Source organism: Corvus hawaiiensis, chromosome 4, assembly GCF_020740725.1.
Source record: "Corvus hawaiiensis isolate bCorHaw1 chromosome 4, bCorHaw1.pri.cur, whole genome shotgun sequence".
In the NCBI taxonomy this organism is placed as follows: Eukaryota; Metazoa; Chordata; class Aves; order Passeriformes; family Corvidae; genus Corvus; species Corvus hawaiiensis.
In genome coordinates this window covers 28,249,658-28,260,847 of record NC_063216.1, presented here as the reverse complement: position 1 = coordinate 28,260,847, position 11,190 = coordinate 28,249,658, and the positions used below count along the sequence as shown (strand labels likewise).

The following is an 11,190-nucleotide window of genomic DNA, read 5'->3' as shown; positions in this document are numbered from 1 at the left end:
CAGCAGCTGTTGCATGCGTGTGCTCATGTCTCCGGTGGAGGCCCACCCCTTTCCGCCTGCACCGGAGCCGTGGCTGTGCAGTGGAGGAGAGCTCGGAACTGGCTCCATGGGAGAGGGTCCTTTGCCTGTCAGAGCCTTCCCAGCCGGGAGAAGCAGTGCCGCCGGCTCTGGTCCCAGAGCCCTATCAGCCGAGCCTGTGGCGAATTAATCACTTGTGTTTTAAATGCCAATACAGCCCTTTCTGCCTTCTTCCCCCAGTGATGCGGATGCGGCGAAGGCAGCAAATCCTCCGGCTGTGCGTGCCCTCCCCGGACTGCTGCTCCATCCCCGCCTGTCGTGCTCGCGCGTGTGCATGGCTGGGAGCGCTGCCTAGGTGCGGCCGGGAATGAGACAGCTGCGGGGCAAGGAACGGTACAGCTCCAAGGGGTGACACGAGTGGGGGACACCCCCCCGCAAACACAGATCTGCAGGGCTGCAAGTTGCTTGAGGACCGGGGTCTTTTGTGCCTCCACTTCATCTCTGTCATGCCCCGTATGGAAGCTGGGAGCAGTCGCCCCTCCAGAAGCAGGTACGTGTGTGTGTGTGTGTGTGTGTGTGCGTGTGACACGTTTTTGTGTGCAGTCCTTGTGCTGCTGCCTCGCGTGTCCTCGGCTCCCGGCTGCCGTCCGTGTTGCCTCTCGGAGAAGCAGCTGAGATTGGAAAAGGGGGAGAAGGGCAGGATGCATGGATTGCCCTTTTCCTCCAGCTTGTGCACGCACTCCCTGGGGGTTGGATGCCTCTGATCTGAGGATGAAGGCAAGGGGTGAGTGCAAAGGAGATGGGGAAGTGGCCCAGGGTGTATGTGTGTGTATGTGGGGAGATTATGCCTACATGGGGTGATGGGAGGGAGGGAGAGAGGCTTGGAGACAGGTCCAGTGTATGTGTGTGTGTGTGTCTATGTGTGTGTGTTTGTGTGTGTGTGCTCTTGCTTGGGACCGGGATGCTGAATAGGTTCAGGGCTTGCTGCACACAGCTGGGTTTGACCTGTCTGCATCTATTCAGACCTTGCAGAAGGAGGGGATATATGCATATCTACATATATCTGTATCTTTATCCATATGTAAATGTGTGTATGTGTCTCCTTGTGTGTATCCATGTATACGTACAGGTATAGCTATAGGTGCATGTATATACTCCCCCACATACACGCATGTGCATGTACAGACAGACAGACAGACCTCTCTGTCTATTGCCTGCAGTTATGGGATGGAGAAGGAGCCAGTCTCATCCCTCAGCTGCCTGCTCCCCGCCTCTCTGCAAACTTTGTCAGGGAGCCTCTGCGGACAGTGCTGTGTCTGTGTCTGTGTGTCTGTCCGTGTGCAGTGTGGGAATATTCTCCTGGTTTGCATGCAAGGGAGTGAGTAAATCTCTCCTCTGCTCTTGCACTGCTCTGCTGGGAGACTGTCACTGCGTGGTGTCTGTCGGGTGTGTGAATGTGTCTGTGGTGGTGGAGTGAGCCGGGTATTTATGTAGGGCCCAGGACAGCGACTCGAATGTGTATGTAAGTGTATATGGATTGCCTGCAGGGTGTCTGCATGCCCGTTTATTCCACCAGAGAAAGCATGCCCACATTTTTATGCATAAGGATCTTCCTGCTTTGGGGCATGGGATGGCGGGGAGGAGAAGCTGAATGAATGAATGGGAGCAAAAGGAGGGGGAAGGAGGAGGGGTGGGGATGGGGGAGAGAGACGAACAGGCGCATCCTATTCTCATCCCAGGACAGGCAGGAGTGCACAGCTGCTGCTGCTCCCATTCCAGAGCTTGGAGTGGCTGGGGAAAGGCAGCATAAATCAGCTAATGCTGCAGGAGGCAGCATATTCAGGAGCTGCTGTGCGTAATGCCCTCTCGCGTGTGTGTGCTGGTGTGCCCCAGCCCTGCGCGCCTGCATGCAGCACACGCGTGCGTGTCCCGTGTCCGAGTGTGCACAGAGCCGGGCTGGCTGTACATAAACACAGAACATCCTCGCCAGCGCCCGGGGAAGGGCTTGTCTGTGATGGGGAGGAGAGCATCGCTCCTGTGCTGCGGGCGAATACATCTTGCACGGCCCGCGGTCCTTTGGCACCCGCTCTGGGCTCACGCGAGCACGGTGGGAGCTAACAAAAGGGGTGCACATGTGCAGGCCAGACTTAGGAGTTGCTCCCCTTCCTTCCCCCTAAAGGCTGGAGAGCAGGAGCCTTCCCCCCGGTCTGGAGGTATAAACCAAGCTATAAACCAAGCTGTGGAGCAGGGAGAGGATTGCTGAGATTGGAGCGGGGGGGGGGGTAAGGATTATGTAGGGAGCGGAGGGGGGCACCATGCCACTGGAGGGGGCCTGGGGACTGGGGAGCCTGGCTGCATTGCATGCTGCGAGCCAAGGAATTTGTCATGCACAGAGAGGTGGGAGGGAGTGGGAGTGTGTGTAATGTGGGGGAGCTGGGGTGGAGGGGGAGGAAGGAGGCTGTGCTGGGGTGTGAGGGAATTTCTGGTGAGCCCTACCTCCCCACACCCCCCTTCCGGGTCCCCACACATCCCGTCACTCCTGGGTCCCAAGAAGCGCAGCCTGACAGCATCGCTAATGTAATATTCAAAGGCAGCTTCATTTGCATGGAACATGCATTATTAATATATTTAAATACAGCCCCCCTCTCGCCTCCCCGCTCTGTGCAGACCGTACCAGCAGCAGTGAGGAAGCTGCAGGGAGTGGAAGGGTGCCGATGCAGTGCCAGGGGTGAGAAGCAGACACTTCAATCCCACTGATTTCCCCACCCTAGAAACCTTTTCCCCACCCCCAACCCCTTCCCCATCTGCCCCCCTCCTCACCCCATTATTTTCCTTGGGGGGTGATTGGCTTTCAGGGCACCCATCCCACAAGCACACAGATCTGTCGGCATGAAGCAAACTGCCTTCATTGCTTTTCCCCCACCAAAACCTACGACACCAAGGGAAGAACTGTGGATGCATGGCCTTTCCCGCTCCTCACCCAGCTCCAGGCAAAGTGGGTATTTGGGAATATGCTGTCTGATCCACTGCACTGGTGCAAAGCTACACTGTGGAGCAGAAGCCACTTGGAGGGTAGAGAGGGCATTTGGGAAAGGGGGGCATACAGAGGTGTAGTTTTTGCTGGGGGGCAGCTTGTGGTTAAAATGGGAAAGGTAAAAATCGCAGGGAAGGCAGAAGGGAGGAAAGCATAGCTGCGATGATGGCCGCGATGTTTGTTCTTACCTGGGTCATGTCAGAAGCCAGATGCAGCTCCAGGCAGAGTGCAGCTGCCTCATCTGACCCTGTTGAAGAGTTTTGAAGAGCTTTGCCCACCTGGGAAGAAAGCTACTGGTCATATCAGGGCCTGTTGAAACCTCCCAGTGCTGTTATCAGCTGTGTCAGAAAATATCAGCACATTTGCTGAGGGAGAGAGACCTGGCTGCTCTCTCCTTCATCCTAAATACTGTGGGTTTTTTCCCTTGGTCCCCTGTAAGCATGGACCTGGGCTAAGTTGTTTCTTTTATTAGTGTGAGGGAGGGCAGAGGACATGCAGGGAACACCTCTGTCCTCACACTCCTGTGAGCTCGTAAGGGCCTCCTTGCTCTGGTAAAGGGATGTGATGTCCCAAAAAACACTTGCAGCCCTTGCCCATGCCTGCACACCAGAGTAGGATGGGAGCAGCTTAGGTGCAGAGCAAATGTGTTCCAGCAAAATATCCCCTTTTCTGGGAACAGAGGAGGTTTTGCCTTCCTCCTTCACGGAGGAGCAGAGCTACCCTGAGCAGTGAAGGATCCCAGGCTGCTGGCAGCTGTGGGGAAAGCTGGAGTTTGCCTGGTAGCTCTGCAGGTTCTGCAGGTCAGGATTGCCCAGACTGGAGTTACAGCAGGTGCTTGAGCAGTTCTGGAAGGAGCAGAGCTCAGTGTCCCCCAGTGCCTTTCAATGTGGGAAGAGGGTGAGGGAGGACATGGAATGAGCCACTGAAGGGGAGGCAAACTGAATGCATGGGAGCCACCTCCTGTGCCAAGGTAGCAGCGGGCTGACATCCCTTTTATGGGCTGGAAGGGGAGAAAGCAGAACTCAGGGAGCAGACCAAGGGGCTGTGACTCACCTCCAGCCCTGCCCTTTCTCTCTGCTGGGTCAGGATGGGTTTCTCACAGCTGTGAAACAGATGAGTGGTGTATTTAAATCCCCAGATGAGTCAAGCTTGACACTTTGGACGTGACAATGACTGTGGGAATGCTGTTGTGTTTGCTTCAGTGGTGAGATGGTCTGGCAGCAGTTACAGCCTCACGTTAGCAGCACTGCATTTGTGCCCTGACTTTCCTGTGCCCCCCAGCTGGTGCTGGTTTTGTGCCTTGCTTTGCCCTGACCTCCTCTTTAAGGGTCTCCTGGGTAGCTCAGGGGTACACAGCCATTGCCTGAGATGAACCGCTTTCCTCACCAAATAATTTTCTGTCACTGAGGAGAAATGACCTCATTTTCTCAACATTCATGAGCCAAGAGGAAACCCAGTTCCAGCTGACCAGCTGAGGTACAGAAGGAGGGAAGGGCAGTTGTCACTCTTCCCACAGCACTTTAAGAGGTGGGAAACAAGCTACCAGGAGTCAGGTTGAGGTGAATGACTTGATGAGTTCTGTCCCCAGATGTTGCCACTTGCAGGGAGTCTTTAAAGATCCCCACACATCACTGGTTTGGGGAGTCTCAGTAGCTACATGGTGCCCTATAACACAGCATCAGATGCCATGGACATAGGCATGGGATCAAAACCCCACAGGTGAGTCTGTTCTGCTGTTGAAGGTGAAGCCTGTTCTGTGCTGACCTGACTGATGTGCTGGGGCTGTTCTTTCCTGTCTGCAGTCGCTCTGGGGAGTGCATCTCCAGCTTTTCAGCCCTTTAGCACAGAATTTCATTCCAAGTGATGCTCTGGGGAGCTGATGGTGCAGTATGAATTTCACAGAGGTGAGAAGCTGTGTCTGGGGGCCAAGAATTCGTGTTCTTCTCTATACACTGACACTCACAAAATGCTAATACCCGTCTGGTTTTGGTAAGCTGTAGGGGAAAGACTGTTTGCAAGAAACTGTGGGTGCTTTTGACTCCTGTGGATGTCTGATAGCAGAGAGATGGAGCAAATACATCCTTGTGAGGAAGTATCATCAGTAACATGACTCAGGGAGGGGGTCACAGAGTAGGGGGAGGGATCCCTAGCTCTGCCACAACTGCCCCGTAGAGAGTCCCTTTCTTCCCCTCTGTGCTCCTCAGCTTTCACCTCACTTCTGAATAGCTTTGGTGATAATGTAGTCACCATGGAAGGGTCTGTAGATATGAAGACTGTCTCAGTATGATGCATGTGCTACCAGTTGCCTTAAGGCAAGGTGTCATATGTTTGTATTCATTCTTTCCATGGCTCATAGGCTCAATCTGCAGACCAGATGGGTCAGAGCTGCCTGTGTATTTTTAGGCTACTATGAGGGCTCCATGAGCTGCTCTCTTTCCTCTGGGAGCATTGGTTTATGCATGAGAACATGTATGTTTGTGAGCAGGGAGAGCACCATTTTCTGCTAGACTTTGTCCTGTCCTCTTGTATGCACAGGTTACTTGTGCACGCCCAGAGTCTCCATGCACGTGTGTGTCATTCTTGTCTCCTGGTGTTATCCCTGTGTGTGTGTTCCTGTGTGCACTCATGTGTGATGCAGGTGATTGTATGGGGGTTTATTTGTGGGGTGAGCACGTGTGTGTTTATGTGTGTGTGCATATGTACCCTTTCCACATGCAGGACTTGATGTCTCTTCTCAAGGTGTGCAAGTATGTAAGGATTTGTAGTCATGTCCCTTGGTCAGCTGCAGGACATCTGTCCCATCTGTCCACATGTCTTCCTCTCCCCACCTCTCATGAACCTGCTTCTTCCTCTCCCTGGGGAGACAGCCTCGAGTTGTAATACCTGGTGCCACATGTATGAAGTGAGGCAGCTTTCCTGATATCCAAATACTCAAGTACACCCAGAGACATCAAACCTTGAAGCACAAGGGAGACAGAATTCATGTTATTTCCAAGGCCTTAGTAAGATCAATCTGGAAAACCCAGCATGCAAACTTGGGTGCTGTGCTAGATGAAGGAGGGTGATAAATTGGAGGGAATTCAGAGAAGAGCAGTAAAAATTGTGAAAGGGCTGAAGGTACTTATTTATGAGGAGAGATTAAAAGAATAAAATATGTAGAGCTTGACTAAATGATGATATGTAACAGTTTGTGTGTATTGAGGACTGTAAACGCCAAGGAAAGGAGGAGACTGTTCAAGGTGGCAAAAAATGGGCAAAGTCAGAGGCATGGATGAAGCTGAGCAAAGAGGAGAAATATTTGTCTCTTGAGGATACATGCAAGCTTGCTGTTGTGAGGGCTCAAGCCATCTATGAAATAGAGTGGCAGGTTCATGGAGGTGCAACTGCTGGCAGCAAGGAAACGTGGTGGTGGGAAGGGATGGAGGGAACAGGCTGCACTCGGCCAGTGGTGGAAGTGGAGTGAGTTGCAAGGCCTCCTCTTTATATGCAGCATTGCCAGGGAAATTTTGAGAGATGTTTGATTGTCTTTCACCTTTTATTGATTCTTCCCTGTGTCGTGGCTGGGAAGAACCCCCAGACACTGTTGTTGAGGGAGCAGAGAGGTGATACAGGGGGAATAAGTAAACAGAGTCTGATGGAGGTGGAGGACGTTATTCCCTCTACCCTCTCTGGCTGGAGAGGCAGTCTAGGAAGCAATCTTGTAGGAAGTGCCTGTAAGTGAAAAGGGGTTTTTCCACAACAACTTTCTAGGACAGTACAAACTGAACCTCCCAAAGCAAGGGGTTGACAGTGGGGTCAGGAGGATCAGACTTCCCTCCTCTGAATTCCTAGTCACAGATGGCCCAGAATTGGGACAACAAGGTTAGAAGGATTAATACCCCTCCTTTTTTTCCTCACTGCAGTCATAGGCCAGAAAAATTGAGTGAGATCATAATAAAAGGATTACTGTGGGGAGGCTGCCATGAATTGTGTGATAGACAGGTCAGGGAAATGGAAGGGAATTCAAGGGGGTTGGACCTGTTATAGATGGTCTGTTTAAAGGGCTCTGTGTTTATCAACAGGGAAGGGGAATTTGGTCTTAGAAAAATCTGGAAATAGGCATTGAGGGAGCTAGGGCTCAAGCAGAGATGTTATTCCCAGCAAGGATCTGTACTGGAATGTCTGGTTTAAATGATATGTGACCTCCTTCCAGCTTTAGGTCATGGAAAAAAAAAAAGTCTTTCTTGGAATGAGCTCTGTTGTTTGCTGCCTTGTCCATCCATCTCCAAAATGATCTAGTGCACCAAAATTATACCATTACTCAGCTACTCTTTGCCCATGACTTCTGGGTCAGCCTGGCTATGGAAAGCCATAGGGAATACAAAAAGGACCTTACCGAGCCAGGTCTGTGATCCTTCCAGTGCTGTATCTCCAGCTGTAGGTGAAAGAGGGAAGAGCATACAGGCAGGACAATTCCTCTGAACACCCTTTCAGCCTCCAGTGATGTGTGCCTGAGGGACCTGGTGCTGGAAGATCTGTTGTGCACCTTTTAGTTCTCGGTGGATTTGTTTCTTCCCTGAATTTGTCCAGCCAGTCCTTGAGGTCAGGTAAAGTTTTAGCATCCTCAGAATCTCACAGTAGGAAGTTGTGCAGCACAGACATGCAGTTTGTCTTGAACCTGTAGCTTTCTGGTTTAATTTCCTGACCCTTGATTTTTGAGTGGGAAGAGGCTGTTAGCACCTCTTTCCTCTACCCTTCCTGTGTCATCTGTGGTTTTATAGACCTGTCTCATTTTACGGTCTCTGTTGTCCCTTTTCCAGTATCCCTTCACTTTTCATCTCTCTGCATCTATCAGCTGCCTCTTTCTTGGCTACAGTGGTGTAGCTTTTAGCAACAGGACATGGGGCATTGCTGGGTGGGAAGTGACATTGCAGCGATGAGCTGCACCAGGTCCCACACAGGTGAGAACGGGGTCAGCTGCAGTGCCCACACATCCACACATGGTATAGGAGGAGCTGAAGAAGCTGGGCAAAGATACTGAAACCAGTTGAAGGTGCCCTTGGCCATCGAGACAGAAATGGACAGGCTCTGAGGAGGCTTGAAAAATAAGAAGGGGATCTTCCATGATCTTCCCAGGCACAGAAGCGAGGCTGACAGGTTGGTAGTTCCCAGGGTTCTCTGTCCTACCCTTTTTAAAGATGGGTACAGTGCTTCCCTTTTCCCAGTCACCTGGAACTTCATTTTACTGCCATGACTTTTCCAATATCATGGAGAGTGGCTTGGCAACTATATTGGACAATTCCTTTAGGGCTCTGGGATGCATCTTGTCAGACTTATGTATGTTCAGGTTGCTCAGGTGCTCATGAACCTGAACTTAGAGTGGGAAGCACTTTGCTCTCCAAGTGCCCAGCCACTCAAGAGGTGTGGGAAGAAATGTTGCCACTGAAGACTGAGGCAAAAAAGTTGAGTACTTTAGCCTTCTCCTCGCCCATTGTTATCAGTTTTCCAGCATTGCTTACGAATGCAATAACCTTCTTTTAACTTTCCTTTTCTGGTTAACATACCTGTAAAAGAAGAATGAAAACGAAACATCAGCCATCTTGTGATGATCTTGAAACAGAATAGGTAAAGAGGGAGGAAACAGGCCCATGCCAGGGAGTAAAGAGCCCTTGTGGGGTGCAACAGATGTTGGAGGATACAGGGAAAGAAGAAGGTGCCCTCGCTAGTCCTTATGACATTTCCTACAGAGCAAAATTGTTCTGAGTGACCTTCGAGTGAAGGGCTGTGGGGGACTGAGGTGGGTGGTGGGAGGTCTGCTTAGATGCTGTCAAATGTGACCTGGGCCAGGACAGGCAGCAAGGAGAGTGAGGGACACTACTGTCAGGAAGGGGAGATGAGGCAAGTGGTCTGATGTGAAGGAAGGGTCAAGGGGTGGAGGAAGAAAGGTCTGAACCATGTCATAAGGAGAGATATTGATAATGATCTCTTTAGCAGGCACTTGCACCTTGGGATTTCAGTCAGGTACCCCACAGGATGCTTCTGATGGGGCAAGGAGCTCCTCTGCAGTCCCAGCACCCTGTCCCCAGCTTGGTCACATGGACAGTGCAGCTGCCTTGCTCTTCCTTACAGACCAAGGAAGGTGGTGGGACATGTTGTATAACATCATGAGTGTACAAAGCTTTTCTACCAATAGTAAAGTGTGGAGATGGCGAGGGAGAAGTTATTTTTTCTTCCTCCCCTCTCACTTTCTGTCCTTTCTTTTGTTGTGTCTCCTCCTCTATGCTGGTTGTAACCTTTCTCCCCTCCCTGTCTGCTCACCTAGCACTAGCAGCATCCTGCATCTCTGTTTGTTTTCCTTTAATCCACGCAATGGATCAGTGACAGACCCCCACTGTAATTTTTTAAATCAAAGCCCTTTATCTTGAATTGAGCAAGGTCAGGGGAAGCTTCTTAAGGCATCTTTGTATTTTTCTATCTTTGCCTCAGAGCAACTTAAAGGATGGCTCAACAGGATTAGTAGAAAGCGCAAGATTGGACAAATGGATTTGGCAGGGGCTGGCTGGTGGGCCTGAGGGAGTGGGAACTTGCTGTGCTGGAAAGTGGAAGAGCTGGGCTCTGCTCAGGGCCTCCACTGTTGTCTGCTGCACCTCTGGGCACGCGAAGGCAGCTGGGCTGATGCTGAGTGCTGCCCTGGGAGAGAGCAGCCCAGCCCGAGGCACTGCTCCCTGCTAAGCAAGGCTACTTAGCACTGGCCAAGTGCTCCAGGGCCAAGGCACAGGGATATCACTCTGTGCTTCAGGGATCCTTGCTCTCAGTGCAAGCCCTTCTGCAAAGCCTGGAGGGGCACACTGAGCACAATGGAGACGTGCATGGGTCAGACCTCAGGAGCAAGCCAGGAAGCCGCTCCCTGCAGTTGCGGGTCCCTGAGACACGCTTCTCTCTTCGTCCCCATTCTGCTGGGTGCTGCTGGAAGAGAATTAGCAGTCCAGAGGTCCTGTCATTAGGCTCTGCTTCCTTGGCTTAGCTGCTTCTGCTTCTCTCCTCCCCTCTTTTGCCTTATGGTTTTGCAAGTGCTTGTACTAGAAGAAAGTGTCAGGCTTGCAATGTCTCCTGGCTGACACCCAGTGCATCCCTGACCCTTTGCTGCCCCAGCCCCTCACTGCTGCTGGCAGCAGCAGTCCTCCCCTCCTCTCCTCTAGCCTGTGCTGGCACTGCCTGGGCTGGGAGAGGGTCTGCCCCAGGCTGCCCCTTCACCTGTGATGACCAAGCTGATTTGACCAGCCACCTGCACAGCCAGCCACCAGCCTGTCTGGAAAGGGACCTGTCTCTTCCCCACCACATGGTCAATCTGCACCAAGCTGCAACCCCCATCCATTTGTTCTCTGGTCCCCCAAGTGAGTGCTTCTCTCATTCAGCTGAAGCCCCTCTGTCCTGTCCTGTATTCTCAGTGTACTGGGGCTCAGTGGTCAGAAAGGAGAGTCATGAGGAGCATTTTGCACAGCTGCAGCCGGTTCCTACAGCCTGTTCTCCCTCAGACACCTCCTGCTTGGTGTTCCAGCCCGTACACCCAGCGTGTTATCCTATGTGCACGCACACGGCAGCGTGAATTGAACGTGCAAGGGAATAGAGATTCACACAACCTTGGCCTTGCTTCCCCAAGCCTCCCAGAAAGATGGGATGGCTGGATTAGCCAGGGACGTGACTGCTCCTTCCCAGTGCAAGGATTTGCCTCACAGGACTTGCCACACTGTGGTCTTCCCATTATCAGCCCCTCTTCTCCCAAGCAGATGAAGGGTCTCTCTGGGATCTCGTTTCCTCCCCACCACCTTCCTGCAGCAGCCTGGCTGTATGCCCCAGGATTTGTCTTTGGTCTGGGGCACCCCAGCCCCTCACGTGTGCTGCTCCTGGGGGAAGCTCACGCTGTTTCTGCACAGAAGAGGATTTGCATGCATGGTGGGGGAGAGACAGCCCAGCCTGTTTATTCTTAATGCTCCATATTATCTCCATTAATAATGCCACCTCTGCCTCACATGCTAATTAAGGCTCAAGATTGTTAATGTAATAGGGAATTTGGGCAGAGACCACACAAGACTGGCTGGATTAAGTTAACTTTATGGACTGTTAATGGATCTCCTGGAGGGCCATTTCAGCCTAATGAG

The 11,190-nt window shown here is 51.9% G+C and overlaps 1 long non-coding RNA gene across 1 annotated transcript in view; it reads left to right on the top strand.

The window, feature by feature from the left end:
- Positions 1–11,190, top strand: part of LOC125325519 — a 49,183-nt gene continuing 37,993 nt past the window's right edge. The window contains exon 1 of the long non-coding RNA XR_007203355.1: positions 1–568. This is a non-coding gene — a long non-coding RNA (uncharacterized LOC125325519). The remainder of the gene's footprint in view (positions 569–11,190) is intronic.